Raw genomic sequence first — 15,396 nt, forward strand, 5'->3', positions numbered from 1 at the left:
GCTCAGGGGCACCTCGGTAGTGCCCAGGAGGTGAACTGGCACCTCTCCAGCTACCAGTCCACGCTCCATATATTGGTCCGGACGGGGACTTGAGCAGGGGACCCAAGTCCCTATGGACTGAGCTACTGCCACCCCAAACTGTAACTGTAATGTAATTGCATATTTTTTCTCCAAAATGCCCCATTAATGCTTTACAAAATGAAATGCTAAGACCTTGCAGTTGACATGTTGTGTGACAAACAAAAGCTTAATACCACTGTACACTGACAAAACACATTATTAAGTTAAAGGCAGCAAAGAAACAGAACTGACGTGCAGTTTAGCAGTGGCTCTAACATTCTCCTCCTCGGCGATGTTACACTTCTACACAGCATCTATGTACTGTATTCGTACAAAAACTTGGTAGCAAGCCCAGGATGTTGCTTCTATACTATTTATAGTGTTAGCTGTGTGCTTTTTGTATCGCTGTCTGCAGCACGCTCTCTGCTTTATGCCATTTCATCAAGACTTATTGCAATTTTTAACACAGATTTTGATGCTGTTTGGCAACATTGCAGCTTCTTTTTTTGGATAATATTACCATTTTATCTCATCCTTTATGGTGCATGAAAGCTCCCTCCCTCTTGGTTGGTATGAGGAGCAGCATTTAAGGGTCATAAATAATCTGATATTATTGGTCCAGGTCCAATTTTTACAATGATTATAATTCACAACATCTTACATGTTTAAAAAATAGTTCATATGTCAGGCAAAAGAAGGTATTAGCAAGGCTTTGTCCCCTCTTACTTGTGTTTTATTCCTGTATCTGCTAAAAAAAATAGCACTGAAATCCTTACCAGAAAATATGGTCTGACCTCCTGTAACTCCATCCTGGAGTCTGTCATTGAAAGCCATTCATTCATTCATTCATGATTATTAGTCAGCATTTTCTTTACCTGCCAAAAGGAAAACACAAACACCTGGGTCACATCAGGCTAATTAGTTGTACTTATGATTATTTTAATTAATGTAAATAATCTTAGTCTGGTAGATTGAAACAGAACAACAGTTCCACTGTAACCCAGTCCTCTAAACTTCTTTTGGAGGCTTCATTGCTCTGATCCAGCTGATGGATCATCTTCTGACTGCCCAGCAGCAGTGATGGTCGTCTCACTGAAGAACTGTGCCTTAAGTTTAAGTTTCTAAACTTCCTGGGATGATCCAGGATGACGAGGCATTAAACCTGTTGTTGTTGTTGTTTTTTGTAACATAATCCTCGTCTCTTTTCAGGAACTAACAAGATGCGTTCAGGAGCATCTGGTTGTTAAAATGTTTCATCAGACAGATGATCATGATGAGGTTTCTCAGCCCAGAGAGAAATGTGTAACCATCATCTAAAATTAGTTTATCATGTGACATCACTGCTATGATCCCATTGGAGTATTGTCAGTCAGTGTGAATAAACAAAGTTCCTCTATGATGGTGTACAGCCCTCAGACTGGTGGTGTTAGGCTCTCCACTGGAGAGTAACTAAAGTACTCTACTTAAGTACCATTTTAAGGTACTTGTACTTGACTTTATACTTCTACTCTGCCACATCTCAGAGCGAAATATAGTACTTTTTACTCCACTACATTTATTTGAAAGCTTTAGTTTACTATTTAATTTAGGATTGAAATTAAGATTTTATGCTAAAGTTGGCTGCATTCATGTGCAGCAGTCCCTCATTATTTGGTTTGTGCTGTCATTTCCCTTTATTGAATTCATTTTAGCTGGATGTCACTATTCCCCTGAGTTGACTGGAGGGTAATTCTGATCACCTGTTGTGTATGGCAAGCCGTTTTAACATTTAATCGCTAAGTTTGACTATCCAGAATTACCATTATAGATATCAACAACACCATTTTGACTAGTTGTAATGTCATTGTGACTAGTATGAATTTTAATTGAAGATATCTATAACATCACTCTGACTAGTCAAAACTGAATTACAGATATCAGCAATGATGTTACTCAAAACAATAGTCAGCTCGTCACACAGCGTAAATGACAATTGTAGATATCTGTAATTCAGTTTTGACTAGTCAAAATAATAGTTGCAGATATCTCTAACGTCATTTTGACTAGTCATAATTCAAGTTCAAGATATCTATACCTTCATTCTGACTATCTGAAACTCAATTCAAGATATCTAGAAAGGACCATGTAGATATCTTCAATTGATGATAATTAAAGATATCTTGAACTTGAATTATGACTAGTCAAAATTAAATTGTAGATATCTCAAACTGGAATTAGAGATATCTCCAATTCAGTTGCAGATATCCACAACTACACTGGAGATAAATTCAGTTGCAGATATCCACAACTACACTGGAGATATCTGAGAGCAGTTTGGAGCAATCAGGGTGTGATGATGCCCTTTCTCAGGGCTTAAGAGAGGTAAGGAAATGCACACTCAGGACATTCTGATCCTTCCTCAATCAAATGCAAGCCTCATGTTAGCAAATGTTGTCAGACAGAAACTCTGGTCTCTAGGCCTTCTTGAGAACTGAGTGCTGTCTTTTGCTGTTTGGGGGGAATTTTGTTTAACTTAAGTGGAGGAAATATTAAAGAACCCCTTAACACTACGTCACATCATCTGGGCTGTTCTTGGTGTTTTTGTGCAAAAAATGGAGCTAGCCAAACCATCACCTAACACCTGCAGGCTTTATGTAATGATATTGTTTATTGATTTATTTTACTGAGATCCAATATAAGCCCCACCCCCATCTTTGGTTATTATTACAAACATATTTATTTATTATGAAAGAGGCATTTGTTTAATATCATTGTTATGGCGGCATTCCCATTGTGAAGGCTCTTGTGAGACAAGTGAACATACTTCAATATGTGGTTCTCACTCCTCTTTCAGACTAGTATTAGGGTATCAGGAAAATTCAGAGTCAATCACACAGAGAGTTAATAAAACTGACGTAAAACACTTGATCTCAAGGACTTTATGTGCTGTCTATTGCAGCAAATCATAGCCATGTCGCAATTTTATTTTGCATATTTTATTTAGTTTAGAAGGTCTGGTGTCCACCAGAGGGAGACAGAGACAGACAGAAAATGTCTCAGTGTGTTTTGTAGATTTTGTTGAGTGCTCTGAGGAGGCTCAATTTGCTGATCTGTCACTAAAGAAACAAATTAATAAAAGTAAAGACACTTAAATGATATAATTTCATAAACAGTTTTCGTTTTATTCAAAGCTGTTGGATACATAAAACTCCCTGTGTATTATTTTTGACAGTGTAGTTTTGACTGTATTCCATGGCCTTCTTCAGTGAATAGAACGTGTGTCATCACCTGATTTGATAATAAAACTGAAACGATGTGATTATCACAAGATTAATATACTGATCATCAACTCTATAGTCAGTGTTTTTCATGTAATTGAGTTACAATATTTGAACTAAACATCTCAATGTGAATAACTCATCTCAGTCGGCAGAATAAAACATCGGCATTATACCTTTCTGAAAACCATGTTAAGTCGGTGAAGGCATGTTTCATTAATATCACTTTTGTTCTGTATTTTCTTCTTCTTCAACTCCAAAAGTGCTCTATACATAAAGTTATTACTATTATTATTATTATTATTATTATTATTATCATCATCATACGCTACGTTAGTACGTTTCATATGTTTCATATCACGACACTGACAATGATGATGGTGATGATGATGGTGATGATGATGATGACAAAGATGATGGTGATGATGATGGCGATGATGATGATGACAACGACTATAATNCGTTAGTACGTTTCATATGTTTCATATCACGACACTGACAATGATGATGGTGATGATGATGATGACAAAGATGATGGTGATGATGATGGTGATGATGATGATGACAACGACTATAATGACGATGACAGTGATAATAAAGATGACCATGACGATGATGGTGATCATGAGAACAACTTGATAATGACAATGATGATGACAAGGTGATGATGACGAGGACAACGACTATAATGACGAAAGTGATAATGAAGATGACAATGATGGTTATAATGAAGATGATGATGACGGTGATGATGAGAACAACATGATAATGACAATGATGATGATGACAACAATGATGACGATGATAGTAATGATGACGATAATGATCATGACCATGACAATGATAATGACGGTGAAAATGATGACAACGATTTCGGTGAAGACGATACAGGTGGTGATGATGACGATGACGACGACGATGATGATGATGATGATGATATTGACATAATGATGACAGGGATGAAGATGATTGTGATGACGATGACAGCGATGATGACTGACTGACAATGCTAATGACACTGATGACCCTACACCCTAACAGGTACACTCTGGTACCCTTACCATATACCCTACAGCTTTTTACAAGCCATGGATATGTTACATTTTTGGGTTTCATATCACGACAACGGCGACAATGATGATGATGACAACGATGATTGTGACAATGATGGGGATGATGAGGATGACCTGAATACGACAACAAAGACAACTGACAACAAGACGACGATGACGATGACGATGATAAAGACAACGACAACGATGACAACACAGATGATGGTGATGTGAACAAAGATGGTCTATACACCCTACACCCTAACAGACACACACACTAATATACTTGTATATACTCCACATTCAGGATCCAAAACCAGTCTAAAAAGTCAACATTGAGCTTTTCCAGACCTTTGATTTCTTGGAGTTGAACATGAAGTGACAGTTGCCCTTGACTGATGCCTAGCACCTATTAAGGTATTTAAAAACCTAATCTTAACCTTTGAGCAGGACTATACACCTAACAAGGCGGGGGGAATCATCAAGATAACTTTCACCATTCCCTAACCACACACTAAACACACAACATCAGCTTCCCTGCACCCTCGCCCCCCCCTGTCAACAGTTGTTGGCATTGTTAGAACCTGCTTTATTCCACACGTATATCAACATCTGACACAAAAAGCCAAAGTGTTGACTGATCTGATCTTGCCACCACATCTCAGAGACGGGAGCTTGTAGACACTTGCAACTCTACCCCTCTACTGCCATGTTCTTGTGGTCTCTGAGCATGCCTGTCCTGGTCCCATGTCTCTACAACTTACCTTTGCTGAGAAACACCCTGGGGGAGAGTCTTTATTTTGGGGGGCTACACCTACTTCCCCTGCTCGTAGCTGCCTGAGCTTGGCACTGTTGGAAAGCCCATCCCTGAAAACCCACCACCCGGTTCAGGTTTGTTGGCCTTTAACACCTGCAGGGAAAAAGTTATCTAAGTTAAGTTACATATATCTACCATCCCAAACTACTGCCCTTATTTCAACATGGTCTCACTCCGAAATTGTTGAAATCTGCCGCTTGGGCAAAGACGTGACAATGATGTTGGTCAGCATCAGACACTGATGAAAAACCCGTCCCTTAAGGTAAGCATGATATGCAGCGGTCACTGTTACAGTTTAATGTCGCTCAGGGGCGTCAGGGGGAAACGCGGCGGGACACTAATGAAAGTTAAGGCGACGAAAGTCTGAGAAGGGGTGGTGGATGGGTCCAACAAACACTGACTTTCACCCAAGAGAGTGGTGTTTGTGTCCCCAGATTATAAAGCCAAACCTTGTTCTTTTTGCTAAACCTACCCACGTGTGATAGTTTTTGAAGGCAATTCGCAGTGTTTTACCAATGTAGTGCCTTTATTTTGAAAGAGACTGTATGTAAACTGTAAATTTCCTGTAAAAATAAAAGTGTATTTTGAAAGAAGACAGTGCATGTTACAGGCAGAACTTGACATGGCATTCTAGAACGTCAAAAACCAACGCACCCAGGGTACCTTTCACATCGTATCTGAACATGGAAAGTCCATGAGGGGGCTGTACCAGCACTGTTGATTATTTTATTTTGTTGTAAAGCTTGTATTTTATGCTGCAGTGTGGATCTAAGAACTATTGAGTATTTTTACTCTGAACCTTGATTAAATACACTCTGTTTAATCTCATCTTTCCTACACAAATTATCCATCGCTCCCCTCCCTCCCACTCTCTATCTCTCTCTCTCATTGACAAAAAGAGCCTCAGGCTACGTTTGTCTCAGGTGTGCTGTTACCTGCCCAGATGTGTTCATTCTTCCAGGGTGGCAGCAGAAGGCAGAAGCAGGTAGGCTCACATTCATTCTCTTTCTGACACAGAATTTATTATAAATCAAAACTCATGCAGTTGGTGTTTTTTCCTGTCCTTTGACTGGAGAAGTAAAACTATTTGTGAATGACTTCATGGTGATTTATGGTGTGTGAACCGTCTTATATAAAGTTACAGTAGACTGATGATAAACTGTCATTAAAGAGATGACATATCGGAGGTGTTGCTCTGCACCATCCTGCAAATAATCACTAGTTTTTAACAGGAACTATTTATATTTACTGTATATAAAATCTAACCAGGTCAGCTCAGTAGTTACTTTAGTTTTTGTGCAGTGTGAGCTGTAATGCAAATTATTTATGAGTATGCATTTGCAACAGGAGCTCTGAAGCAACCATTTTACCTGCAGCTCCTGCACACAGTAGATTCAGCTACTTCTTGTGAAGCTGTCATTCATTTCATAGTCACATATTTCCAGGTGGGCGGCACAGTGGTGCAGCGGTTAGCATTGTCGCCTCACAGCAAGAACGTTTCTAGTTCAAACCAGGGGTGGGGACCCTTCGGTGCAGAGTTTGTATGTTCTCCCCGTGTCAGCGTGGTTTTCTCCGGGTACTCTTGCTTCCTCCCACAGTCCAAAGACATGCATGTCAGGTTAATTGGTAACTCTAAAAAATTGCCCATAGGTGTGAATGTGAGTATAAATTGTTGTCTGTCTCCATGTGTCAGCCTTGCGATGGTCTGGCGTCCTGTTCAGGGTGTACCCCGCCTCTCACCCGGCGTCAGCTGGGATAGGCTATCAACATGTTCCCATTTTCAAAATAATTTCTAAAGAGAAACTTGTGTCCTTGGAGGTTAAAGTTTTATTAGTGATGAGTGGATGTGTGGTATTTATCAGACTGTTGTATTATTTTGAAATGTGAATGGATTTTGTGCTGGATGATTAGCTGACTTACATTCTTGAAGTGGAATAGATCATCATTTTAAATAGGTTAATTTCTGCCTATTTGTACATGCCAAACTCTCTTAAAGTCATAACACATGAAGAACTCATGCATGTAGGTGGCATCACTGCACATTAAACCACACCCTAATACTATCACTTGTGTTACCCTTTAATTTGATTTGTCCTGTGTTAAAACATTTAAATTATGAAGCACAATTTCCAAATGTCCCAACTGTTTTTGTGTCAAAACTTGTGTGAGAAATGTGTAATCCAAACCTCTGGGCCGTTTTCAGTCAAGGTGGTGATCAGTGCCTCTGTTCATTTGGATCATCGGAGAAAGCTTTTGCAGTCAGCCTAAGGCTTTGACATACTTTCTGCACTGAGCATCCGCAGGCAGCTGCAGTCATGCACACGCAGTTCTATTTGTACTACAATTGACGGTCCGCGTCAGACCCAGCTGGAGGTGAGCTGCCGACGTTAAGTGAAGCTGACTCTAAATGAGGCCGCTGGGTCTGGACTGAATGTTTGTCAAATATTCAACTTAAAACTAAGTTAACCGTGGTGGTGAGGCGGCTGCAGGCAGCAGTGTTTTGGAGTGGACTAAACTGTGGAGCAAGAGATGTGAGCTTACATTCTTGCTATGCCTACAGTCTACACAGTCACAAAAAGTAGGGTTAGCTAGCTAGCTACTGAAGATATAGCCTACTGAATGTATACACATGCTGCTTTTGCTTTTTAGTGATGAAGGTTGTTTGACTTCACCCAGAGATCCCTGCCTGTCCAGGGGCAGAGGTCCGGGTGCTGGGTGAAGCCAAACACCGCTCATCTGCACACACTGCGGTGCCACACAGCTGGTTCAATATCAGCAAAGTTTCCCTTTATATTCATTGTCTTGTGTGGCGATCAGCAGTGATGTGGTGGTTCACTTTTACACTGTGATCTGTAGCCTATAGTTCGGCTTTAGCTTCTAACTATCTTTGTCTTTTTAACCTGTTGTTGCTGCTGAGTCAGTTTGACATCCTGGATATATCCTTCAAACACAGACTGTAGACCCCTCTGTCTGCTTCTCTCTGGAATCACTGGTTCAGTTTTTCAAATATGATAATATTTCTTCAGGGAGTGCAGTTAGTTACAGTGTGGGTTCCATGCTTGCTCTAACAAAGGGGCGGGGCTTAGCAAAAGGTCAATTGCTGTGAGCTGTAAATTCACCACTTCAAGGAGAAGGAAAGAGAAAAGGTAATGTTGTCTTGGAGCCGTACTGTAGAAAGTGACTTCTCTGTGCCTCTGCATCACATCTGTCTGTCAGCTGTTTGTGCCAAAGAGTAGTGTGAAAGTCAAAAGCGCTCACTCTGAAATACACAGCACAGTAGACAGACTTGACAAAAAACAAACAACAAAAACAAAACTGCTCGACCTGACGCAATCTTAGTCAACTGAGGGGTCTCTGACTGACAATTTGAATCTCCGACTTTTGAGGGGTCAGCCTTACATGGCAGCACAGATGGTGCACAAATGTACCCACAGTGGCCAGTTTGGTATTTCGACTTTTACATGCCTTTACAAAACCTCTCTAATTTTGTTCTGCTTCACTTTTTAGCATCTGTCTATGCACAAGTTATACTCAGACGTCATGACAGTGTTAGTGTGTGAAAGGTTTTGAGCTGCAAGTGCATAACTCCAAAGACATATTCATTTGTAAGGTCTCAAGTTTTGTTATGCAGAGGTGAAATCTTTCATACATTTTGTCTTACTTCGTCGTTGAACCAGTAACATCTGTGTCAATGCTGGCGCCTCTCTATCAAATATCACAAATGTTACCTTGATTATGATATCAAGTTTGCTAGTGATGTTTGCAGAGATAAACTATTCATTTTGGGCATGTCATTTTCAAGCAGGGGCCTGAGCCAGAGCCCCAGTTTTAAACACGATAGCTACATTCCAGTCTGAACCAACATTTACATGAATAGACACAAGCTGCAGAAAGATAGAGCCACCCATCTTTATGACATACCACATCATTATTGTACATTTACAGAGTGAATGACTTTGGTCTCTCTGGTCAGAAATAAAATATTTTGGTGATGCTGGTGTGGAGAAACACTGTTCATGTCACATTAAAGGTAGAGAGCAGATCAACAGAGCAGAAAGGGGCCGGAAAAGCTGTGAAAAAGGAGTAAAATAATACTTGCATGTGTACTGAAGCTCAAGTGATTCAAAACCGACACCTTCTAGTACATAAACCTCAAATATGCAGTTAAAGACAACCCTGGAGGAGATGACGCTGCCTGTCTTCATTACAGAGCTAAACTCTCCACACCTTTATGTCTCACACATCTCAAAACTGCACATTACAAACTACACCTAACTGTTTTAAGTCTGTTGATCCTTCACACTGTTTGGAAGGAAGAACATTGTCTTGTTATTTCTCAATGTATTTCAGCACAGAACCTTAAATGGTCATGGGGGAGGTTCTAAGGGTCCTTTAGGACACTTCATGATCCTGTAAAATTCACCTAAATTCACCTAAAATGCATTTCCAAGGTATCCTCAAAGTAAAATGAAAGCTGTTCTTGCTTCATGTAGTACATCTACATGCATGGCCTCATTTGAAAGATAACACTGAAGATTTTTCCCCAACAGTCAGAATCACTGTAAGTTCTTCTATCATTGATATCTATGGTTCAACACACTGAAATGAAAGGTTTTGTATCTTTGCCTGAATATTTTCATGAATAAAGATGCTGCAGATTTCGTATTTAATGCTATTAAACTTCCGGAGTAAAGCCCAGGGCAGAAACTGTGGAGAATGCGCAGAGTGCCTTGGCAAGTTTGGGTCTAATTGACTGTATACATGCAGGAGTAATATGACTATTAATCACATTATTTGGGTGTGTTAGTGTTCGATTCAGTACGATTTCAGTTGGACTAACAGGTTTCCATGTGTTTTAGAAGTCAGGTTTTAGTCGGACTAACACAATAGATCTATTTTCTCTCATGTCATGTAAACATACTGATTGAGTACAAGACATTGTAGGCCCATTATCAATGCCTTTAGACCTCAGAAATATCAGTGATGCACGTCTCTTTAGCTCAGGCCCTGGTTGGCTATAGAGTGTGCCAGTAAACCCGGAACTCCGTTAGTGCTTTTAGCACTTCCGGTTCTCTCGTCTAAAAGTCAATACGTTTTTTGAATGGGATTTTGGTAAAATGTCTCAAATAAGGTCTGTTGTTAACAAAAGCTTAAGCGAGTTTCAGGTTTTGTTCTACGACATAAAACACGTCAGTAAATACCCTACTTGTGAATTTTGAAGCTTTTACGTGTCGTAAAAAAGGCGGTTGCTAACAAGTTGCTCAATACGACTACAAACCCTGTCGGGGACATTAAACGTCATCACCCCCGAACAGGCGAGAGTGCTGGCAGTCCGCCATTACAGCTTCTTATTTAGCTTAAACAGTCCGATTTCCCCATTATACAATGTTTTTAAAATAAAGCGGCCGAAATCAGTTGAAAGCTTAGTGGCGGTGACGTCAAGAGTCATGCGACCGTGGAGTAGTCATGTAGTCCGTTAAAGCCTAACGTTAGCTTTTTACTTCTGGCGATCGCATTTAAGCTTCAAATGCGGTATGAAAGGTGTTCATATGTGAAGATTATCTCGCTGAACAAAACCTGTAAGTATCATAAACTTGTGTTAGCCACAGAGCTTATTTTCTGACATAATCCAAAACGCAATGCAAAAATCACATTCACTTTCTCTTCCGGGAACCAGCGCAATGCTAAACTTCCAGGTTTTGACGTCAGCCCTGGCACACTCTATGGAGGCCATAGCAACAGCCTTGGAAGGCTCCTATTGGCTCAAATGAGGTGTCAATCAAAAGGCCAGGAGTCTACCTCCATCATGGCTGCCCGCAGTCTGGTTTGTTGATATGCAAACAGGAGAAATTATGTGATCATATGTGAATGAATATGAATTTTTGGAACGATACAACAGCAGTTTCTGGATGATATCCATGGATGTAATATGTGTTTGGACAAATATTTCACTGGATTTAGATCGTCTGGACCTCATCTGGAAAATATGAATGTGTGGATTGTGATAAGGTTTCATAGGTTTATAACTGTTTATTTGTTTGTTTTTGTCTGACAGAAGCGTTTATTGAGACTGCTGTGGTGGTTATCTCTTGAAGTGGTCAGCATTGATGGTACCACAGGGGGCATAGCTTGCTGAAAGATAGTTCATATAATGAAACCACATAAATAACAAAGAATACAGCAGCTGTCTTACATATCAGTCATCAAAAATCACCTTGGGAGGTCCTGCGGGCTGGCCGCTGGGTTACTATTAAGAGACTCATGAGATTCCTGTAAAATTGCTTTCAGATCAGCTCACTGATAACATTTATTCTTTGGTAGATGTTAGAGATAACTTCAAAGATTGAACATTTATTCTGAGGTAGATGTTAGAGATCAGGTTTAGCTCTGAGGTGTAGTGAACTATCTCTAGTAACACAGTCTGACAGTATCTGTGTCATGTTTGCATTGTGAGACTAGGAGGAATCGTCATCATGGAACAATGACTTCAGATTTACAGTAGATGAGCGTGTTGAAGTAGGACAGCATGTGAGGATATTTCTACATGTAATGCAATAGATATTTATGAATGACTCCCCTGATTTAACACGATAAATCCAAATCTGATAATGTAACACATGTTAAAAATGACAGTGTCCACAGTTTGAATAAAGGTTAACACACACTCATAATATTTTACGCTTGTAAAAAACTGAACAGTGCATTAACTCCATGTTTTCATTTGTCCAGATGATGAATTGTCAGCATCTGAGCAGTGTGTACTTTATAGTTAGTATAACATGTGTGCTTCAGTCAGAGGTTTACCAACGATAAGAGCAGCAGATATTCATCTCTGCTATTAGTGTTAACGGATCTGTTTTTCAAACTTCTCACCTGAAACGCAGGTGCAGATTGTACTCAGAGCTCAGAAACAGAAACACACTGAAGTTCAGTAAATCCCCACAATTACTGCTGAGGCCCAAACATTCCCGTTAAAGTTCATCAGTCCCTTCAGGGTTCACAGTTTACTGCTGTGGTGGTGGGAAGGAGATACTATTTAATGTCCTGGTCCACGAATAGCTTGTGTCAGACTCATTATATATCTGGAATATATCTATACATATACATTTACAAGAATGAATCATGTAAACATAATATCACATTTTTTTCTCTGCACCCTTACACACGTCGTCCACTGACGCATCACACACCACTGATTTCTACACTCACACTCCTATAAATATAATTGAGACTAGTGCCACCACCATGCACCTGTGTATGGGTGTGATGTGTTGTTTCTAAAAAATAAAAAATAAAAAACAAGGTATGGAAGAAAAGTAATACCACTCACTTACTAGTTTTACAACTTATTTTTTCACAAAACAAGTCTTATTTTCTTTTAATTATGCCCAGTTCCTCTTCAGCTGTAGCACCAGCAATCCCACGAGACTTGTAGTTGCAGACACACTTCATTTGTAGCTTACCTTTCAAACCACGCCCACCACTAGTACAAAGACAAACCCACCAACCTGATGGTTATCTGAACCCTGCTACAATGCTACACTGTAGTCAATAAATGAGAGCAAATGCAGCAATAATCCACTTTAAAATTCATAATACATGAAGACGTGATTAACTTTATAAGTAACGAGACCTAGCCTTTCCATTACCTTACCCTAACCCTGACCACCTCTCTTTTAACGTAAGACTTCATAGCTAGCTAATTGCCACCTTAGCGTTAGCATAAGTAATGACATTTATCCTTCTCATTACCTTTGTGCGAACCTTAATCATTATAATTAATGAAATGAAATGAAATAATTAATTAATTATAATTATAATTCATTGCTAATGTTAGCTAATCTCTAATTTAGCATTAGCATAAGTAACGAAATACCCTTCCTATTACCCTTACTTTAACCTTAATTATGCGTCTTTTAATGTAATATCCCCTAGCTAGCTAATCCCTAATTTAGCAGTAGCATAAGTAACGAGATGTAGCCTTCCATTTCCCCATACCCTAAGTTAAACCACCTCTCTTTTAACGTAACACTTAATAGCTAACGTTAGTTAATCCCTAATTTAGCATTTTGTTTTGTTAGATGAGTCTGCTGAATTTCTTTAAGAAAAAACGAGGCAAGAAGAAAAGCGTAGTTCTAATACGTGTCCTACTACACACGAACATGATGAGATACGCTAATGTAATGCACCCGTCTATTATCTATTATCTGTTTCTGTATGAAATTGCATGAAAAAAGGATTTCGCTGTGTGGATTTTAAAATTTTTCCCCCGAAACCCCCTTGAAATCTTTCTTTTTGTCACAACAGGACATATTACTGGACTTTTTTAAGCAGATGATCAATACTGCCATCAGATTGATGAAACTGACCTTGATCTGCGCCGTAAAACAAATACTGAGCGTGGGGCTTAGGCCTATATGAATATGTAAACGCAACTAATGAGATGTACCCTTCCCATTACCCTTACCCTAACCTTAACCACCTCTCTTTTAACGCAATACTTGATAGCTAGCGAACTGCTAAGTTAGCATTAGCATAAATAATGAGCTGCACCCTTCCCAGTAGTGTTGCTTTCGTCAACGAAAAGTATGACTAAATATCGTCGTCAACGAACCTTTATCACATGACGAAAACAAGACGAGACGCAACGTAAATGGTGGTCATGTGACGATAACTATAATTAAATATATAATGCAATATTGTTGATGAATAAAAACGAGACTAAATGTGGTTTACAAAATAAAACCTCTGTTAAAATGTCTCTTCATTTTTGTTGACCAAAACGAGACGAGACGAAATAACGTTATAATGTTGACCAAAACGAGACGAGACGAAATAACGTTATAATGTTTAGTCGCATTGTTATTATTATTTTGCAGTATTTCTGTTTCCTAGGCTGTGCGTCGCACTGCGCAGACGGATTACAGCTGTGACGATATTAGGGCTGTCAAAATTGCTCAAAAATGACGTTCGAATATTCCTTCTAAAAATAACTCATAGGTTCGAACCATTCGAATACTTTTTTTTTCCGCATTATGTCCACAAGAGGGCAAACTAATACAAGGAAACATACTTGTAAATGTATTACTACAAGGAAACATAACTACTTTTTATTTCAACATAAACGTCTTTGAAAACATTTACATACCTACACATTAAAACACATAAAACAGTTATCTATAACATTACGTTATAAACTACCGTGGACCTCTCGCTCGCCCCCCCTCTCTGACCCGTGGCCACACCGCCCGTGGAAGCGCTGCGAATAGCCTCGAAGCACTGGACCGTTGCCGGCAGTTTGTTTTTTCTCTCCTCCCGATTTAATTTATAACTCAATAAAACTGTATAATTAATCAATATTCTGTCTATTCAACTGATAATTAGTTGATTGATTCAGAGGTCTGATAAGTAAGGGATAATGTATAATGAGCCGGTGAATACTGGGAAAACAACTAATGTATAATGAGCCGGTGAATACTGGGAAAACAACTCCCTTCAGGGGAATAGAACCCCTCCGCTGCGCGCCTCTGAATGCCGCGACTGACCAATCAGAATACAGCATTTAATAGAGCCGTGTAATAAATATAATTACAACACCTGTGAGCGGAGTGATTTTACTGTTACATGTCCCAGTGATGTTATACTCTATATCAGCACTCATGCAATGCCTCTCGTCCAATCAAATTACTCGGTCGGAACTAACTGTTGTATAAATAAATATATATTTAGCTCTAACTAGGAGCTAATTTAGAAAAGAAAATTTTGGTTTGGTTATTCTATACTAGGTACTTATACTATATTGACTGGGTATAATAGAATTGCATTACTAAAAAGAGACTAAAATACAATTTTCATCGACTAAAACGAGACGAAAATAGTCATGGATTATTCTGACTAAAATAAGACTAAAATGCTCAGACTTTTAGTTGACTGAAACTTGACTAGACAAAAAAAGAGTATGAACGTGACTAAAACTAATAAAAACTAAAATGACAGTTTGACACAAAGACTAGACTAAAACTAAAATTAAAACAGGCTGCCAAAAACAACACTACTTCCCAGTACCCTTATTCTAACTTTAACCGCCTCTCTTTTAACGGAATACTTAATAGCTAATGTTAGCTAATCCCTAACTTAGCATTAGCATAAGTAACAAAATGTAGCCTTCCTTTTACCTACACCCTAACCTTAACCACCTCTCTTTTAATGT

The sequence above is a fragment of the Epinephelus moara genome, chromosome 20 (assembly GCF_006386435.1).
Source record: "Epinephelus moara isolate mb chromosome 20, YSFRI_EMoa_1.0, whole genome shotgun sequence".
NCBI classification, from domain to species: domain Eukaryota; kingdom Metazoa; phylum Chordata; class Actinopteri; order Perciformes; family Serranidae; genus Epinephelus; species Epinephelus moara.